Genomic DNA, 19,488 nt, shown 5'->3' on the forward strand with positions numbered 1-19,488 from the left:
GTAATCACATAGGCCAGTGGTCAAAAACAAATCTATGAACTAGCTATGTGAATGTAGCTATTTCACCATCTTCTAAATCTTACTCCTTTTGTTTATGAAATATGAAAGAAGAAATAATTACATCTGACAAATTCATGCAAGGATTAAGGGGTGAACAGAATCTAACAAACAGGTGCTCCTGGGTCCTGTGTCATTGTCTGGTATTTTTAATTCTCAAAACTAGGAATGGCAAAGTGTTAGTTAACTAGTTTTTACAGTATTTAACAAGAGACAAGGTTAATATGAGAGCTGAGTGGGCTAACACTCTGGATTTATTTAAAACTTTGTATTTATTCAAGCCCACAGTTTCAGGAAATGCAATTGACTCCAGCACTGGCTTAGAGTAACTCTTAGAAAAAGAGGGAAAGAAGGAAACACCTTTGATGTGCTAAGAGCATCTATAATCACTGGTAGCTGATATCCTATTCCTACCGAAGATGTACCAAACCTAAAAACAAAGACAAAACATGTTGACAAAAGCATGGCCTACCCCTTTTGCATGGCAAAGCATGGGTGAGAAAGAAATACCTAAAAATTAAAACATTAATAAATTAAGCTTCATCAGCAATAAATCTTCTTGCTTATCATAAGACACCATTAAGAGAATGACTGCTTAACAGAATTTCAAAAATATTCACAAAACATTTCAGAAAAATAATTTGTATTCAGTGTGTATCTCCAATATTGATGAAGAATTTTTGCAATTCAATACCAAACCCCCAAAAGAACTCAGTTTCTTAACATGACAGAAGACCTGAATAGTCATTTCACAAAGAAAGATTTTATAGGTACAGGATGGTCAATAAGCAGGCTAACAAGGCTTGACTACTTTACTAGCTATGAGGTAATTGCAAATTAAATTTACAGTGAGCTACTAGTATCTACCCCTTAGAATGCTCAAATAAAAAGAACTGAAAACTCCATATACTAGACAGATTTTGGAGTAACTGAAGTCCTATATATTGTTTATGTGAATGTTCACAAGCCCTTTAGGAAATTTTATGGCAGTTTTGAAGACAATGGAAGATGAAAATACTCAAAAGAAATGAAAACAGAAGCCATGCAAAGCTTGGTTTCCAGTGACTTTATGGAATGGCGGGCATTCACCAACAGAATGGAGTATTCTTCAAGCAATGACAAGGAAGAAAATGATCAACTACTATCACATGAATGAATCTTAAAACACAATTTGAGCTAATAGGAACCATCTACAAAGGGTATAACAGGTGAGATTCGCTACAATTCCATATACATAGTAAAACCAGTCTACAGTGAAAAGAAAATTCAACAGAGTGACCCCCGCGGCTAGAGGTGAGCATTAAGAGGGGACATGAAGAAATGTCCTACACTGATGGAAATACACTTAATAAGAATTTGGGTTTTGCAGATTTATCGGCTTTCCGTGGCTGCTGTAATGAATAAACACATTTATTGCCTTAAAATAATTTGAAATTTATTTTCTAATTATTGTAAAGGACAAAAGTCCACAATCAATCTCACTGGGGTGAAGCCAAAGGGTCTTAGAATGATTCATCTTTTAGAGACTGTAGGGGAGAACCTAGATTTTCTCTTTTCGGATTCAAGGGGCCTCGTGTTCACAGCAGAATCATGGCATCTCCTTCCATCTTCAATGTCTGTAACATGGCATGTTCATCTCTCTCTCTTTCTCTGTCTCTCTGTCTCTCCCTCCTTCCCCCGTCTCTCCCTCTGTCCTTTTCTCTCTCCATCTTCCCCCTAAGATCACTACATCACGTCATAACTCTCATCAGTATATGTCAACTGTCCATCTTTCCTTCTCGTAGGGAAAGACAGAGTAATTGCAGCGCACCCAGATAACACAAGGTAGTTTTCTATAGACAGAATTTCAGAGTTTTACTGTGTTATCCTGTATTATAGGTGATTTTCCATGTTTATATTTGCATTTGTATTGGGACCATTGCTTTATTGCTTATTGTAAGCCTTACATCAAAAACATGGGGAAAGACCCAATTACATATGAGAATATAAATGATAATAGCAATAATAATATCTGTTATTTTCTTTAAAATTAAGATAAAGTAGATACTTAGGGGGAAACACCCTAAGATCTTTCCCCCTTTCCCATATCACTTGCTTTTCTTGCAAGAAGTCTGTTGGAAACCAAAAGTCCAGTCGGCCCCTTCTGTAAGCTCCACAAGGGTAAGCTGAGGTCTGACAAAAATTGCATCTCTACTGTACGTGGAGGGACACATTTGCGTATCATTCCCTAAACAATGCAGTGTGAGAACTGCTCACATGGCCTTTGTATGCTATCCGGCATTACAATAGAAGCAATAAACATCCAGTAGAAGCCAAACTTCCGATTATGAACTTTCGTCTCTCCCCTATCCGCATGGTACTCTTCCAAGATGCTAAGCAGCGAAAGTGGACCACAGACCCCAGCCGGTCATGTGATCAGAAGGATATTCCTATGGTCCTCTCCAGTGTACTGTGTTGCTAAACTGGGCCAATATTAGATGCAGTTTTGATGGATGATATTTTTACCTCAGATGGATGTATTTGAGACTCTACGCTATCATACACCAAAGACCATGGTGATTGCTTCTTGTTTTCTTTAGTTTACTACCCAACCCACCCGATGCCACCAAACTGAGAGAACTGTTTCTCCCTGATTCCCATCTTTTGATTCGCAATGCTTTTGGCAGTTTATTTTTATAGTAATTCTACTACCTGCAGCACATACTAGTCTCGACGTAAAAGTGATTTGATTATATTATGCAAGCTTGTTTTCTCTTAGGTCTTAATATCAGGTTAGCATTTCAGGATTTTTCCCTGTGACAAAATTAAACGTGCTGACTATGTATAAATTGTGTACTTCTAATAGTTAATATAATTTAATCTAAAACTATTACTAGCTTAATTGGGTTTACTTGTGCCTTGGCTTAAGGTCTAGAATATAATAAACTTAAAGGTCTGAACACAGTGGGGTTAATTATGCTTAAAAGCTGCAAGGCAGCTAGTTTTGGGTCCATTATACACACACACACACACACACACACACACACCAGGAAAAAGAGCCAATGAAATTCTTATAAAAGGAAGTGAAATCACACATTCCTTCTCACGTCTGTGTGTCACTGCAGCTCCAGATTTAACAACAGTGTTTGCTCTCTTCTTTCCTCATGATAATTTCTGCCAAATTATTTATCCTCAAGGGTTATTCAGCTTCTAGCTCTGCTCAAAATGGCTCCCCAGTGTCTATGAAATTAAATATGAACTCTTCAATGTGACTTTCAAGAAGTTTCTAATTTGGTCCCAATTTATCTACACCTCATTGACCCCTACTCCAGTAGTGTCTCTAGCTTAATCATTGTAACTCCCCACCCCAAACTCTCAAGCAGTTTCCCATCTCAGAGACACTATGAATGGCCACACCTTCCCCTGGCTTGAAAGGCTCTGTGCCCTTCCAGACTCTTGCTCACCACTTCCTAGGGGATGATGGCCACCAAGGGAAGGGAATAGCCCTTCTGCATCTGACATCAGCAGAGGGATAGCCCAGCATTGCTTGAACCAGTAGCTTGTCTTTTGCATTTATTTTTATTTGTCTTGTGTGTACATTTTCCAAAAATGAAGAGTGAATAGATTCAGTCATTTGGCACAACATAAGGAGCTCATTTATTGGGGACACACAGTGTCAGAGAACCTAGAGCATGGTGGGGTCTCTTGGGTCCAGAGCTCCACAAAGCTTTGCCTTGGACATCTGCCTTTCTGACATAGTCAGCTGCCATGGCAGAGCATGAGCTCTGTGAGCAGATCTCATGGAGAATGCATTCAGATTGGAGCAGATATGCTCTGAAAAGAGATCAGTAGGACAGCAAGATTTGAAGAGCTTTCTGTTGTGTCTCATTTTAGTGTTCTCAAAGCCATAGGATGGTTAGAGAGAAAGAGAGACAGAGACAGAGACAGAGATCTTCCTTTCTTCTTTGTGAAGAAACAGAGATTATGAGGTCAGTGATAAAATGGAGGGCTGATGCACAAGACATCATTGGCAAAGCTCAAAACACAATCCCAAGGGAAAGAATCTTGGTACAATAGAGTGCATCACTGCCTGGGTTTACTTATTTGCAAGCAGAGTCTGAACGGGTAAAACTAATCTAGATGCTAGAAATCAGACCAGCAGGTGTCTCACTGGGGAGACAGGAGGTGGTAGGGAAGAACACTCTGGAGGGGTGACAATGGTTTCCATCTAAATGTGGCAAGGATTGCATGAGTATGCATATTTATGACACTCTATCCTTTGACCATATGCAGTCACAGTAAGGACATCATTCATTGATGTTTAAGACGAGATTGAGAGCTTTCATGCAAACTCTAATGTTTCTCTCATATCCAAGTGCATTGTCATATTTCCACTGGGCTTTGAATGTGGTGGTCCTGACATCTAAGAATGCTCTCTGCATCCAGAATTTCTAGCTCGGAATCTCAGTTCTACCATTTTCCTGTCTTCTGACTTTGGACACATTATATAAACACTCTGAAGTTTGAGGTCATTTCATGCAAAGATCAGTACATCAGCATAAAAATCCATGAAATTGTGTAAACAATAAAATTAATGAAAGGGTACATAAAGAACCCTTGATTTCAAGGACTAAGTATTCCCTAAGTCATTAGTGGAAGTACCAGGCCCAGCTTTAAGCACCATGAGATGAAGGACTTTCTCAGTCTTGTCACAGTGATCTATAGGAGGTATGTGAATATTGAATGGAGAGTTAGAAGGCTACAGATCAATAGGTGAGATGGTTTCAAACATCAGTGTGACATAATATTTTGTTGGGGGGAAAAACTGTCTTGATGATTCTAAATTCGTGGTATTGTTGCTGGAATAGAATGAAATCTTTAGACACACTGCAGACAAAGCAGGAGGATTCAGACATTCTCCTTCAAGATGATTTCAGTGGAGAATTCTGAAAATATTATGATATAAATATTGCTCGATTGAATTGAAATGCATTCTAGACCACTTGAGATTTGCATATGGGGGAAAATAATATGCTAGTTTGTTAGAGTTCATCAGCTTGATTAGATTCATCTACTTCATCTATTAACTCCTTGAATGTAAAGAAGACAAAGACTAGCAATTTCTTTACCCCATAATTAAAATCAGGAGCAGTACTAGTATTTGTTTGTATTTTTAAATTATTTTTTAAACATCAACAGCAAACAGTGAATGGAACCAACATGCTACTTCTTCTGCAACGTAGCTGCTCATTGACTTTTGATCATTTCCAGTCAACACCGTGTGAATGCCAGCTCCCAGCAGTGAAGCCTTTTGGGAAAACAAGATACTAAGGACCAGCGGTATTCTATTCAGGGTCTCAGCATTTGCCTTGATTAACGCTGTCCCCCAGTGCTATGGATATTGTAACCTGCAAAAGAACTTCTAGAAGTACAAAACCAAAATAAGCAAAACTCCTCTCGAATCTGTGAGTCCTTTAAGAGATGATTGTGGGTGGTATGCCTTCTCCAGGGGTGACAGTAAGACACAGCCCTTTGGAATTTGGAAATTCTGGTTTCATACAGATAGAAATTACTAGGATAGGACAGGGTGAGAAACAAACAGCCACTGGGTTAGCATCGCGCATGTGCTTCCTGAATACCAGTAGCAGAGCTCTTCTGGGGCATCTGCGTAAGCATCTCGAGCTGCGGCCTGTCACTGCTATGACACAGGAAACTTACTGCCAGTTTGGCTCATCCTTGCTCAGCACCATCTGCCTCACAGATAAGTTCCCAAGTCAGCCACTTGGAGTCTTTACTTGACAGCAGTAACTATTGGTTTTTGTATCAGCCTCACCTCCAGTCCCAGTCATTCTTTCTATGTGCTTCACAATCGTGCGCTCATTCTACAAGTATTCACTTACCTCCATCTCTCCATAGCGTGATTCCGTGACTACGTTGGATGCTCCGCCACTTATAGCAGGTGATTCTGGTCATTGATCAACTTCTCTGTGCATGCGCCTCCTCTAAACTGAGTTTGGCAGTGACCCTTAGCTCGTGAGTGCTGTGAGGATTAAATGAGTTAATAGCCATGAAGTACTGGGAACTATGGTTTGTATTCAGAAAGCACTCTATAGTCATTGTTGTGTCTGTTGGCAGAAATAGAAATGCATATTGAGGAGATAACAGTGACCAAGTTGGGCCCTACCATACTCACAGAGGGTTTGTGGTCTATGATGGAGAACAAAAGATATCAAATCTGAAATAAAGTAAATTAAGATTTTAATCATGGCAAGACAATAAAGAAGTATGCACAAGTCCAAAGATGACTTATACTTTGAACTTGACAACCTAGCGAGTTCCTGGTAAGTTATAAATACCTGAGCTGTGCATAACTCTGGGATAAAACAATCCATCGATGCTCTCCATGAAGCAGTTCTTCCTTCAGCCTAGGTAAGACATGTGTGGAAAGCAAGAAGAGGCCAGGACTCATGTGTGCATTCTACTTATTTCAGGGGTGACCCTCACAGCACACACAATGCTGGAGTGCAGGACAGCAAAGGAGTAGCAGGGAATTGTGGCTACCATATTGATTTTCAGTGAGATCATGTCTGGAAACTGATTGTCACAACCCAGAATTTAAGGTGGAGGTTGTCAACTAGTGGAGAGAGACCAGGGGAGATGACAAAGATGTTATGGGGCACAGAGCAGCCCCACAACAAAGAATTGCACAGGACTCATTAGAAACGACAAGGATGAGAAGCTCATCTAGGAGGAAAGAACTAGGACTCTGCTAAGTTTGCAAGCTTTAGAGTGAGGTGTGTGTGTGTGTGTGTGTGTGTGTGTGTGTGCGTGCATGTGTGCGTGTGTGTGTATGTGTGTGTGTGTGTGTGTGTGCATCCATTTTATAATACCACCACATTGGAGTAAAGTTACAGTAGGAAATTATAGGTTGTTTCTGCCTTTAACTATAGGAAACTACCAAGAGACATCTTTAACATAATGACCTATGGTGAGTATGGATAGCTCATGCCTGTAATCTTAGCTACTTGTGACCTGGGATGGGTGGGTCTTGGTTTGAGGCCCGCCTGGGCAGAAAAATCCATAAGACCTCTTCTCAACCAATAACTGGGCACACTGCAGTGCACTTCATATCCCAATCAACAAGGGAAGCTGAGCTTGAGGAGATCATGGGGTCTAGGCCAGTACCCGAGGCACAAAATACCATCAGCCTCGCCCCACCGAGGGAAACTGGAAACCGTGATCGCAGGGAAGGGGGGTAGCCTAACGTAGGTGGATCACAGCTCAAGTGTATGCTCCAGTGTGAAAAACAAGACCCTATCTTAAGAATAACCATGAAGATGGCTGGAGGTATGGCTCAGAGGTATTGTACCCCTCCCACAAGTAAGAGGTCCTGAATTCAAAACCTAACACCACCAAAAGTAAACGAGGATCCCAGCCTACTATAATTCATCCTCGGCTCTCCTGTCTTATAACATGATCTGTTGTACATTATCTTTGCTTCAAATGAATAAAAGTAGAAGGATGGGGAAGGCGGGGTTAAAGTGACATCCTGATGTATAGCTGTACGGTTTGGGCACTCTCCCCAGGATTCTATAGGAAATGTTTTAAGTATCCTATTTTCGTATCATATTATATTGTATAGAACCTTAAATTGCACATAAAACAATCCCAAGAACTGTGCTTAACTTTAATCTGTTTTTTTTTATTTAGAGTACCACACCAACTGCTAAAATTAAGTAGATATTTTATCAACTGGGGTTCCTACTAATTACCCTGTTGTTCTTATTAAAAATTATTCACTGGTGCATCTGTTCCAATTTCTGTCACACAAGGAAAAGGTTTGTTCGCATGGTTTTTTATTTTTAGAATGAACCGTGAAGCAATGAAAACACATGAACACACCCTGTTAACATAAGCATTTGTCTTGGGAAGGCAAATTTATGACTTCTGTAAATCTGGGCTTAAGTACACCAAGTCTCTCAAACTCAGTGACTGACTGATGATCTGTGTAAACACCACCCATCAAAGTGGGAGAGTTTATTTAATTAGTCACAAGCTTGTTTTTCTTGGCAGCTGAGGTGGGCACTTTTTTTTCCCTCTCTATTTTGTGAGAAAAATATCGATGTTCAATACTAGAGCCGACATTCATGAAACAGTGATTACGTGCATCCTCACATAGATAAAATTTCTATTTGTCAACTGTAACTCAAACATGCTAGAAAAGAAAAATAAAGAAGAGTGAGCCCTAATGTAAACTAAGACTCTGGGTGAGAACGAGGTGCCAACACACGTGCCAGTCACCAGTGCCCTGCAGTGGTCTGGGCGCCGACAGCCAGGCCGGAGGTTGGGCGTGTCCAGAATCAAGGGCATTGTGGGAATTTTGGATTTTCCTCTGAATTTCCCTGTAAATCTAAAGCATCTCTAAAATAAAGCCTTAAAATAAATTTTAAACATTCTGTCAAGTATGTCAGATTAATAAATTCACAAAATAGGTGGGTTGCCGGGACCTGAAGGGTAATTTAGGACTTCCAGGGTGTAGGCAGACAGACCGAGACCAGAGGCAGGACTCGCTTGAAGCTCAGTAATAGAAGGGCTTCCTTTTAAAGTTACAAACATCGGACTCAGGCATAATTCGAAGACCGCCCTCAGTGAGTAATTCATTTGTTCAATCCTCACCCCTGAGGAGACGATAGGACACTGCAAATCTTCTTAGGTCTAGTCCAGTGAAACAGAACTATCACACCAGAGTCAGATAAAGCAGATTTATCACTCACAGACACGCAGCGAGGAGCCTAGCCTCCAGGAAACATTGGTCCCTCGAATCTGAACAGGGTCAGTTGGGTCAGACAAGTATCTTCTGTGAATGCTCCATTCACACCACAGCCGAGGGACCCCAGCTCTGCTACGGGTTTGTGTGTATGGATGACGGTTGGCTCACAGCACCAGTGCTATAGACAGACCCTGTTCTAGGAGGAAAGAGGGTAAAGACAGAGGTGTTCTAGATGCTCCTTCCTGTTCTGAGGGAGTTGCATGTTCTATAGTTACTCTGAGAGCTACAAGTTCGTTGTGGAAGAGCTGGGCCAACCAACCACCTCCAGGGATTGTCTTTATACTGATGTTACCCCCTGGAATTGCCACACTAGGTGGAAAATTGAAAAGGTTTTGTAGTTATCGTTTAAAACTCCTGGAATTAATCAAAGGAGATGATGATGGGTGGGCCTGACCTAATCAATCAAGTCCCCCCAGGAAAAAGTAGAAAAGCCATAAAAACCAACATTGAGCAATGAACTCAATAAGAAAAAAGTAAAGTCTCCCAACAAAGAAAATTCTAAAATAAGATGGCTTCATAGATGCATTTTATGAACTTTTCAAAATGAGAGAGAGAGAGACAGAGACAGAGACAGAGACAGAGAAGAGGATAGCAGGTTCCTGGCCATCCGAGGCGACAGACAGCGACCCTGTCTCAGAAAGCAAAACTACATTTATTTTATAAAAAGAAGAGAACAGAAGAGACAAAAAAGAAAAGGAAGGAGAAGGAGAAGGTCAGCACCTCCCTGATGGCAAAACTGGACAAGGACAGGAGAATAATCAAAGGGGAAACTAGGGACCAGTGGCCTTGATGGACAAAGACATAAGCATTCCTAACAAAACACTAACACTGAATACAGAAGCTATCAAAGATATACTTCATGACCAAGTGGTGGCAAGCATGACTCAACATGCACAGGTGAGGAATGAAGATGCAGGAGAAGAGATGGAATTGCAAACAGAGCTACACTGCAACACCGGAAAGACATTGGATCAAATTCAACATCCATTAATGATTAAAAAACTCTCTTGGCAAATTAAAGAAATAATGTTCATCAACTCAATAAAGCTACACATGATAAAGCTATAATCATCATCACATTGAGTAGGCAAGGTAAATGTATTTTCTATTAGGTCTGGAGTTAGAAACGCATATATGTGTTCATCAGTTTTATTCAACATAGTAATGGAAGTCTTAAATAGAACAATTAGGTATGACAAAGACATAAAAAGCATATGAATTCAGGAAAGGAAAATAGAATTATCTTTATTTGCAGACAATATGCTCTTATGTATTAATAATCTAAATATTCCATCACACACATGCACATGCAAACCTGTTCAAAAGGAGGAATAATTCAGTACAAAATCAACACACAATATCCAGCATTACCATACACCATTAACAAACTTTTCACAAAAGAAAATTTAAAGGTAAGCTCATTCACAATAGCTACAAAAATAAAACTGACAAATAAACTTACCCAGGAAAGTAAACTCTCTCTTTAGTGAAAATTTTAAAACAGTCATAAAGAAATTGAAAAGAATATAGACAGGAAAAGACACCCATTTTTGTGAATCTGAAGAATTAATGTTGTTAAAAATCTTTATATTGGCCAAAGAGACCCTCGAGATTCAAGGTAATTCTCATCAAAACCAATGCTATTCCTCACAGAGATAAATAAAACAATCCTAAAATTCACTGAAGTGGGTATCACTAGATACCCAAAGCAATCATCAGCAGAAAGAATGGAGCTGATCCTATCACAACACTTCACTTCCAAAACTATAGTAACTACTATAGTAACTATTAAAACAGTATCGTAGTGGTGGTAGTAGTAGTATAAACACGGGCACATGTGGCTTGTGCCTATAATCTCCAGACGTTCTATGAGTAAAGTGTCTTGGGATAGGGAAAAACACTCAGGAACATCTATCGGAAGTGCTTTCCATGCGAAGTGACGCTGAAGAGAATACAAGATGAGGAAACAACAGGACCAAGGAGAGAGAGGAATCACGCTGCTAATGGATCTTTCCGGCGAGCCTTGGATGGATGCACTCCAATGAGTGATCCCACACCGGAGCCATTTTACCAGGCACCTCACTAGCTCCAGGACAAGAGAGACATCAAGTCTCACTCTCAGCGCAGGCATAAGTTCTGCAGCTGAGTCTGTGACAGTCATTGATGAAGAGTCCTGGAAGCCTGGGCCTGAGGGGAATGTCTCTACAGAGCAGCACGGAAGGCCAGCCTACAAACCACCAGGGGTTCGGTAGTCTTCACCAGGGGACCGGCTCTCATCTATTCTTCATGTGGCTCTATGCTTGAAAGCCTTGCAGCAAGACTGGAGAGTGGGGAAAAGAAAGAACAGATCTGTTATCTTGCTGGAAAGGATATCCTTCAAGCAAAATTGAAAATTGAGCTTTTTTTTTCCTCTGGCTTCATTTATTGTCTGTTGTGTGTGATATATTTTCTAAATTCAGGGAGTGTTCACAGGAATGTTCTGCCATCTATGAAAAAAAATCTAGATTTTTCTCTACACACCAAGTATATTTTGAACACTATCTCTGAGCAAGGATATATAATGATAAACAAAAACCTTTACTGTGGGGGTCTCACATGAATTCATTTGGAATGTAAGCTTTGATGTTTACCTTTTTACAAATAAAAGAGATAGAACTCTGTCATGCATGAATTTTATTTTTTTAACTGTGAGAAAGGTATAATGCGATCCAGACGACCTGGTTCCTATGGCTAGCACAGGCATAGATCCTATATGTAAATTTTAAGAGAGCAAACACCTTCCACATGCCCCTAAATGTGTTTCTGGAGAAGGTGGCTGGTCACATAAACAGAAAGATACTCCCTGCTGTGCAGGAGGGGTTTTCCTGAGAAATTAAAAACAAGGAATTCAAAATGTCATTGTGCAAAGAGGAGTTATGTCTTCTAGGTTCTCAGATCATCTGTATCTATCACCTTGTTCAATAAAACCCATGGCTTCTGGGCTTGTGGAAATTGGACATGCCTTATGGGTCTCATTATTTTAGACAGTCTTCTATTTTAAATCACAGGAAGCTTTTACCATTCATCTGCCAAATAATACTTAGCAAGGGCAATGGTAGAATACCATAATATCTCACACACCAATAACGCTAGTGATAACTGGCATTTTTTCTGAAAAATGAGCTGAGTCCATCAAACACCTTAAGATAGTCTTGACCTTTAACCACTTATTCTACATGAAGAAATCTATTCCTATTGAACCAAGAGCAGAAACCAAAGACACACATGCACACAGATATCCGAACTACATGCTCACACATGTTGCTTTATCCCTGTGATGGGATGTTGAACTAACACAGAAAGAACATGTTTTTGAGAATATGTAGTGGCAGAAGGAAGTAATCCTCACAGGATGCTGAACAATAAATAAAACCAAGGTTCAAAACAACAATGTGATCCCAACAATATCATGTGCAGAAAGAAAGAGTTTTAAATTGTTATATATCTACAGAAAGTGCACCAAGAAATTAACAATGGTATTGTTATCTGGAAAGTACAAGTATTCTTCTCTTACATAGTTCTTTTATTTTTTTAACCTATATTTTCTACAATGGGTGTTGATAGCATCTTATAATCAGAGCCAAAAATAAAAATTATCAAACAAAAACTTGGGAAATGACTACATGTAACACATTGCTCTCTATTAATGAGAAAAGTAACTTCATAATAGCACAATAATAGAACTAGCATAAGACAGAATTTCTCATTTTTAACCACTGTAGATAATTGGAATTCTTTTTATATGAACTTGTTTATTTGCCACTAACTTACCAAAGGCATTTCAAGCATTTAATTGGGAATTCACCAGAATTGGGCTTTATTTGTAGGCATTGTTTCTTAATTTAATTTGACTCTTTTTTAGAAAAATAATGACATTTATGAACTCACATAATAGAAATTCTAGAATTAGTGGAGTCCTCCGTTCTTCAACTACTCCATGGAGTCTGCATTTCAGACACTGTCTTTGAGCTGGTCTCATGATGGAGCCAGCAGAGTAAGTATCCTACAGAAAGCCCAGTGTGCATAGGTAGATGGGGGTTTCCTCCCTCACAAGTATGGAAGGGGAAACGGGAGGCTTCAGGGAAGCTAGAAATTAGACTTCCCCTTTTGTCATTGAGTTCTAAATGGACCACTGGATTGATTTCCAAGTCAATCAATAGGAAAAGAATCAGAACAAGAACAGTTATGGAAGACCCTCAGCAGGCTACTATACTGGCCAGTTAGGTATAAGCACTATCTTTCAGACTTTAGTTAAAATCATAAGTGAACAAGAAAATTCACCTCGACACCTAATTTGTTTACAATGAGCTACTAGTTCCCAGATTTCTGAGCTACAGTCAATGGATGACCATTTCAAGCAATAAATTATTTTCAGAAGGAACATTAACCTAGTTCAAAACTTGGCATCTCTCCAAACATAACCAGGAGTCCATCCACACGTTCGTCCTGCAAGTGTTGCCCAGGTGCTAGTGTTGCTGAGAATATAGGATCTTCGATTTCAAGTAAACAATGCTCTAATGTTGTGCAAGATGCTCCAAAGTATATATAAGATGAAGAAAATACACCTGTCATCACTTGCTAACCATTTTCCTGTGAGCTAATAAACATACTAAGTAACAGAGAGAGATCAGCAGTGGATGGCAGAGACACAGCTGTAGGATTCCAGAATGAATAAAAAAGGAAAAGAAAACAATGAATCTGGATCTATAAAATGTCAAATGAAAAGCAATGACCAAAAATCCAATCAAGAATGACACATTGCCATAGATAAGCTTTTGATTCAGAGTAAATGATAGGATAAACTCTCCAGTGCTAAAGTAAGTCATCAGAAACAACAGTTGATAGAAATAGCCCCAAGTCACATTTACAACTCTCTTTGAGCCGTGTTTGATAGTAGCACTAGTAATGAACTGAGTCATGAAAAAGGGGAAAGGGGGGAACCTCTCTGGCTGTGCATATCCACAATCAGACTACAACTTGATGTCTCCAATCCAAACAAAGAAACAATCCCCAATCCTGTAAGAGCAAGCAATAGAAAATATTGACAGTAGAAAGCCTCAGGAAGAAGGGAAAGGTTTGTTTGCTCACTGTGGAGAGAGAAGGGATAAGTATAAGAATATATATATGAATGCTGTATAAGAATCTAGTGGGGGGCTGGGAAGTTGGCTCAGTGGTAGAGCGCTTGCCTTGCATGCTCGAGGCCCTGGGTTCGATTCCTCAGCACCACATAAGCAAAAAGAAAAAAAAAAGCCGGAAGTGGCGCTGTGGCTCAAGTGGTAGAGTGCTAGCCTTGAGCTGAAGAGCTGAGGGACAGTGCCCAGGCCCAGAGTTCAGGCCCTACGACCGGACCCAAAAAAAAAAAAAAAAAGAATCTAGTGGGGAAACGTGACCCAAAAAAATAAATTAACAAATTATCAGAAGAGATATAATTTTGATATCTCCTCAAAGCTCAGGGTTTATCTGCGAGTGTAGTTCAGTCATTTACCTGTGGAGATTCAATAATGAAATTTCAACCGAGAGTATCATAACTTTGAAGAATGTGGGGTCTTTAGAGCAGGGAGAATGTGGTAGGAAGGAGAAAAAAAAGGCCTCTCTGGTAGCCTATGTTCTAATCCTTGCATCGCCAGCTGTCATTCAAGGAAAGGTCTCAAAGGGAGATGATGATCTTAGGTGAGTGACACAAGTCCATGTGTCCAGGAGTTTTTGAGACACAGAAAGCTTTGAAGACACAAAGCTGCTTGTTTTGAAGATGGAAAAGGGAGCTGTGAGTCAAGGGATGCTGGTGACCTCACAAGCTGGAAGAGGCTTCAAACCTCCCAGCAGGAGCACAGCTGCTTTCAGCTGGGCTGCATCTACTTCCCCTCCAAACACAAGGCTCTCTTCCTCCATGGCCTCCCACCAACATCAAGCCCCCATCCCTTCCAGGCAACGAAGGAGATGTGAGTAAAACATTGCTCAGAACATTAAGAAATGTCCTTGGGGGAGAAAAGAATAAAGGATTGCCCTGGCTTTCTCTCTTGCATATCTGGAGCTAGGATCTGGGGCCATGGGGACAGAGGATGATCTTGGAGGAAGAAGGGACCGCATTGCTGGTCCAGGTTGCAAGCATTTGATGAGTAAGCTGCCACCTTAATTCAAGCACTGCTATTTGAAGTTTCTGGAGTTTTCTTCCACTCGAATGATCTCTCAACTAAAAAGGAATCAGCACTCACCAAAATATTATGGAGTCTTTCTTCCAGAAAGACGCCCAGTCTACCCTAGCCAGGCATCCACCTAGCCTCCCACCTCTCTCTTCTCTGCCATCTGGTCTCACACAGAAACAACCCATAGTTGGCTTTCATTTGGTGTTAATGAATAAACAATGGGGATAATAATAGCTAATGTTATTGGCCCTTACGAACTCTTCCTCATTTTTTGCCTGCATTTACTCAATTACTTTTTGACAAAAACCCAAAGAAACAAATACCATGGTCTCCATTTTGCCTATCGAGAACCTGAGTTACTGGAATTGAATGCTCCCTGGACATACCAGTGCTTTCATTTATCTCTCATTTGTTTTGGTGAGGTATCTATCATGGGTTTTCAGGAATAAAACAACCATTCATAACAGGAAAACAAAGCAGGTTTATTTACAAGGGTACCACTTAAAATTATGCTTCAGGTTCAAATTAGGTCATAAATTGTGGAGATGATCAAACTTACACCTGAGATTATTTACACAAAGAAAAGCGTAGTGCTTTTAAATATATAAATAAGCCAAGCATAGTCATGCATGCCTATAATCTTAACATTCAGAAGGTTGGGATAGGAGGATCACACATTCTTGGGAAGCCTGATCTACAGAGTGAAGCTTGTCTTGAAAAAAATAAAATAAAATAGTGAAATAAAGTAAATAAGCAAATGACATGAGTGGAGAAAGAAAGAAAATGAAGATGGGAGGCAAAGGGAAAAGGAGACAGACCAAAGGAAGGTAAGCAAAAGAAAACCAATTATTGATTTTCCCTGGACTCTTTACATGTGATTTCTAAACATTCCAAACAACATGTCCTAAGAACTGCATTTTGTAGCCTGACCTTGCTGACATTGTAAAGATACGCTTCTCTTGCTGCTGAGATGCCAGCCCAGGTTGGACATACACACCATCTCTTCCCCTATCCTAGACTGAGCAAAAGTTCTCAAACTGTGGACCAGAATTGTAGTTTTGATCTTCTATGTCCCAGAAAGACACACATTAGATCCTTGTTCCCTGTGATGATGTTATTGGGAGGTACTGAGGATTTAGAAGAGGTAGGGCCTGGTGGAAGGGTTTTAGGTTATTGGGGGATGTGCCTCCAGTGGGAGGTCTCCTCCAGGAGACCACAGCTCCTCCCACGTTTCCAAATGAGGAGAGCATTTCTGCTGCTCCTGCCATAACGGCGTCCCTGCCTCTGGGGTCCAGGACAAGAGAACCAATGATTCACAGAATATAACCTCCAAAACCATGATCCAAAATAAACCTTCTCTGTTAGTAGCTTAATTACCTCAGGTATTTTGTAATGACAGTGGAAAGCTAACATCACATTGGAGAGCAAGGAAGCAAGGTGGGCCAGGGTCCCACAGTCTCCACTGACAAGTGCATCTCTCTTTGGATCCTGCTGCCCAGAAACAGGAGGACCACTGTCTTCCATTCCGCAGATCCTGTTGCCTCTACACCATGTGGCAGAAGGCTAAGAACCCAAAAGACAAAGCACATTCCAGAGACGCCTTTCCATCCCAATGCTCCAGCACACAGGGAGAGGTTATTTGCCCATCACAGAAAATGCATTTAACCAACAAGAGCTACTAGGGTAGTGCCCCAGGACCTTTACACCTCTCACGGTGTGCCACCTCCCTACCCTTGCCCTAAGGATGAAGATTCCAATACACACACATCTCAGGGGACATATTCAAAATACAGCAGGTGTAATTATCTCGTTTTGATGGGTTATAAACAAAGTTAGAGATTTTCCGGCAGAGCCTACCAGCTCTACGGATGGGAAGCCTGTTCCCTGCCGAGTGCCATGGGATTACTTACAATATTCCTTGGTGGAACATACCACGTCACCAGTATAGACAGACAGTTGCTGGCCCCAGAGTGTGGCTTCTGTGAGTGTCCTGTCAAGGACCCAGGACTCTCACTGGCCTCGGACAGCCTGCAGGCCAGATGCCCCACCCCTGACACACAAAGGAAGAACACCTACATTGAGCCACAGCTTGGGCCTGTGGGTGTAGACCCCAATTTCCACACGGGTCCACAGGGACTGTGTATAATAATTATTTCTGTAGCCCACAGAGAATCAACCTGTGCTTCTATCAATGAGAGAGATGGAAAGCAAATTGCGAGGATAAACAACACAGATGAGTCTGAAATCCTCAGTGCTAAAGAAACTCAGGCCAGTTCAGAATAGCATCACATTTACCCACCTGTGTTATGATCACACACAGACACACACAACCTATTTCTACAAATAAAATGCATGCAGGTTCAACAGTGCTAGTTTTGCAAAACTGCATGTAAACAACAACAGGTTCAAATTAAAGGTATCTGAGTGGCTGCCTGTGGGTAAAATGGGTTAAGAGTGGACTATAGGGACACAGGATGAGGAAATGATTAATAAAAATAAGGGGTAGAGCCTCTTGAGGACTAATGATCATAATATGCCACCAGCTCACTAATATATTGATCCAAGGCTTTTAAATAGGAGGAGAAAAGGAGATGGACAACAAGCAAGCAGGAAAGAAAGAAAGAAAGAAAGAAAGAAAGAAAGAAAGAAAGAAAGAAAGAAAGAAAGAAAGAAAGAAAGAAAGAAAGAAAGAAAGGAAGAAAGAAAGAAAGAAAGAAAGAAAGAAAGAAAGAAAGAAAGAAAGAAAGAAAGAAAGAAATAGAGAGACAGAGAGGAAGGAAGGAAGGAAGGAAGGGAGGGAGGGAGGGAGGGAGGGAGGGAGGGAGGGAGGGAGGGAGGGGAGAGGAAGAGAAATGAACATGTTGGACTTTGAGCTTAGCTTTGTGTCAAAATTCAATTTCCTTCACTTTCCTTAACTGAGAGCCAACCAGCCTCCTTCTTACTATTGCCTTTAATAAAGAGCTCAGTGAAAGTTCACTGTATATACCACAGAATTGAGAAAAATAAGGGACACGGTAGATGAAAGGTGGGTGGAGATATTGAAGAGATGACACAGATCAAGATGCACTATAGACATAAACTGCTTTGTTAAATGGCAAAAATTTCAATATGTAATCGAAAAATTAAGAAAAGTAAAGGAAGGGGTAGGTTGGGAGGAGAGGGAGAGAAAGTTGAAGGGTTGACACTGATCAAGATGCACCGTATTCATAAACTGCTTCATTGAATGAAACTCCTTTCTACAACTACAATTAAAGATAATATAAACAATCCCCAAAATAAAAATAAAATAATACAACTTGTGACTCTACTGGAAAAAAATTGTAAAATGTGGTTCTAGAAATTCTTTTCCTAAAGATCATTAGTTTTCTTTTCTTCCAGTTGTTTGTGCAGAGATAATTAATACCAAACATTGAACATTGAACGTTCTCTAAACAAATACAATCCTATTGTCTGACCTATAATGATAAGAAACACCATGTTCCTATGGTTGGCCGATGCAAATAAAACCATTTTGCTTTGCAAAAATTTTAAAAAAGATTTGAATTACACAAGCTTCTTCAAAGATATATTTCTTCAATTCACTGTACTATCATTTATTGAGTGTTTAGTTTGTTCCAAACTATATAGGTATATTAGAAACTAAGCTCATGGAGCTGGGCACCGGTGGCTCATACCTGTAATTCTAGCTACTCAGGAGACTGAGATCTGAGGATCACAGTTCAAAGCCAGCCTGGGCAGGAAAGTCCTTGAGACTCTTATCTCTAATAATCCAACAGAAAACTGGAAGTAATGCTGTGGCTCAGTGGTAGAGTGCTCACCTTGAGCTGAAGAGCTGAGGGACAGCGCCCAGGCCCAGTGTTCAAGCTTGATGACTGACAAAAAAAAAAAAGAAAGAAAGAACCAGCACAACTATGTTTATTGCAGCATTATTTACCATAGCTAAGATATGGAACCAACCCAGATGCCCCTCAATAGATGAATGGATCGAGAAAATGTGGTATATATACACAATGGAATTCTATACCTCCATCAGAAAGAATGACATTGCCCCATTTGTTAGGAAACGGAAAGACTTGGAAAAAATTATATTAAGTGAAGTAAGCCAGGCCCAAAGAAACATAGCTCCCATGGTTTCCCTTATTTGCAATAACTAGTATATGTCTGGGACAAGTAGAAAAGTTCAGATAAGTTGATGTTAGGTGAAATGAACCCCAAGATAAGTATTCAAATGTTTTTTTTAATTGTGGAAATATTGTACAGAGGGGTTACAATTATATGGGCAAGATAAGAAGTACATTTCTTATCAAGCATTGTAGCCTCCTCCTTTGTTTTCCCTTCACATCCCTTCCATCCCCCCCACTCCCCCATCAAATCCCCCTCTTCCCCACACACCAAAGTTGTAAAGTTCGTTTTCAACATAGCCACTTGTACATCTCATTG

The sequence above is a fragment of the Dipodomys spectabilis genome, unplaced genomic scaffold (genome assembly GCF_019054845.1).
Source record: "Dipodomys spectabilis isolate Male_0828 unplaced genomic scaffold, ASM1905484v1 ptg000240l, whole genome shotgun sequence".
Classification (NCBI taxonomy): Eukaryota; Metazoa; Chordata; class Mammalia; order Rodentia; family Heteromyidae; genus Dipodomys; species Dipodomys spectabilis.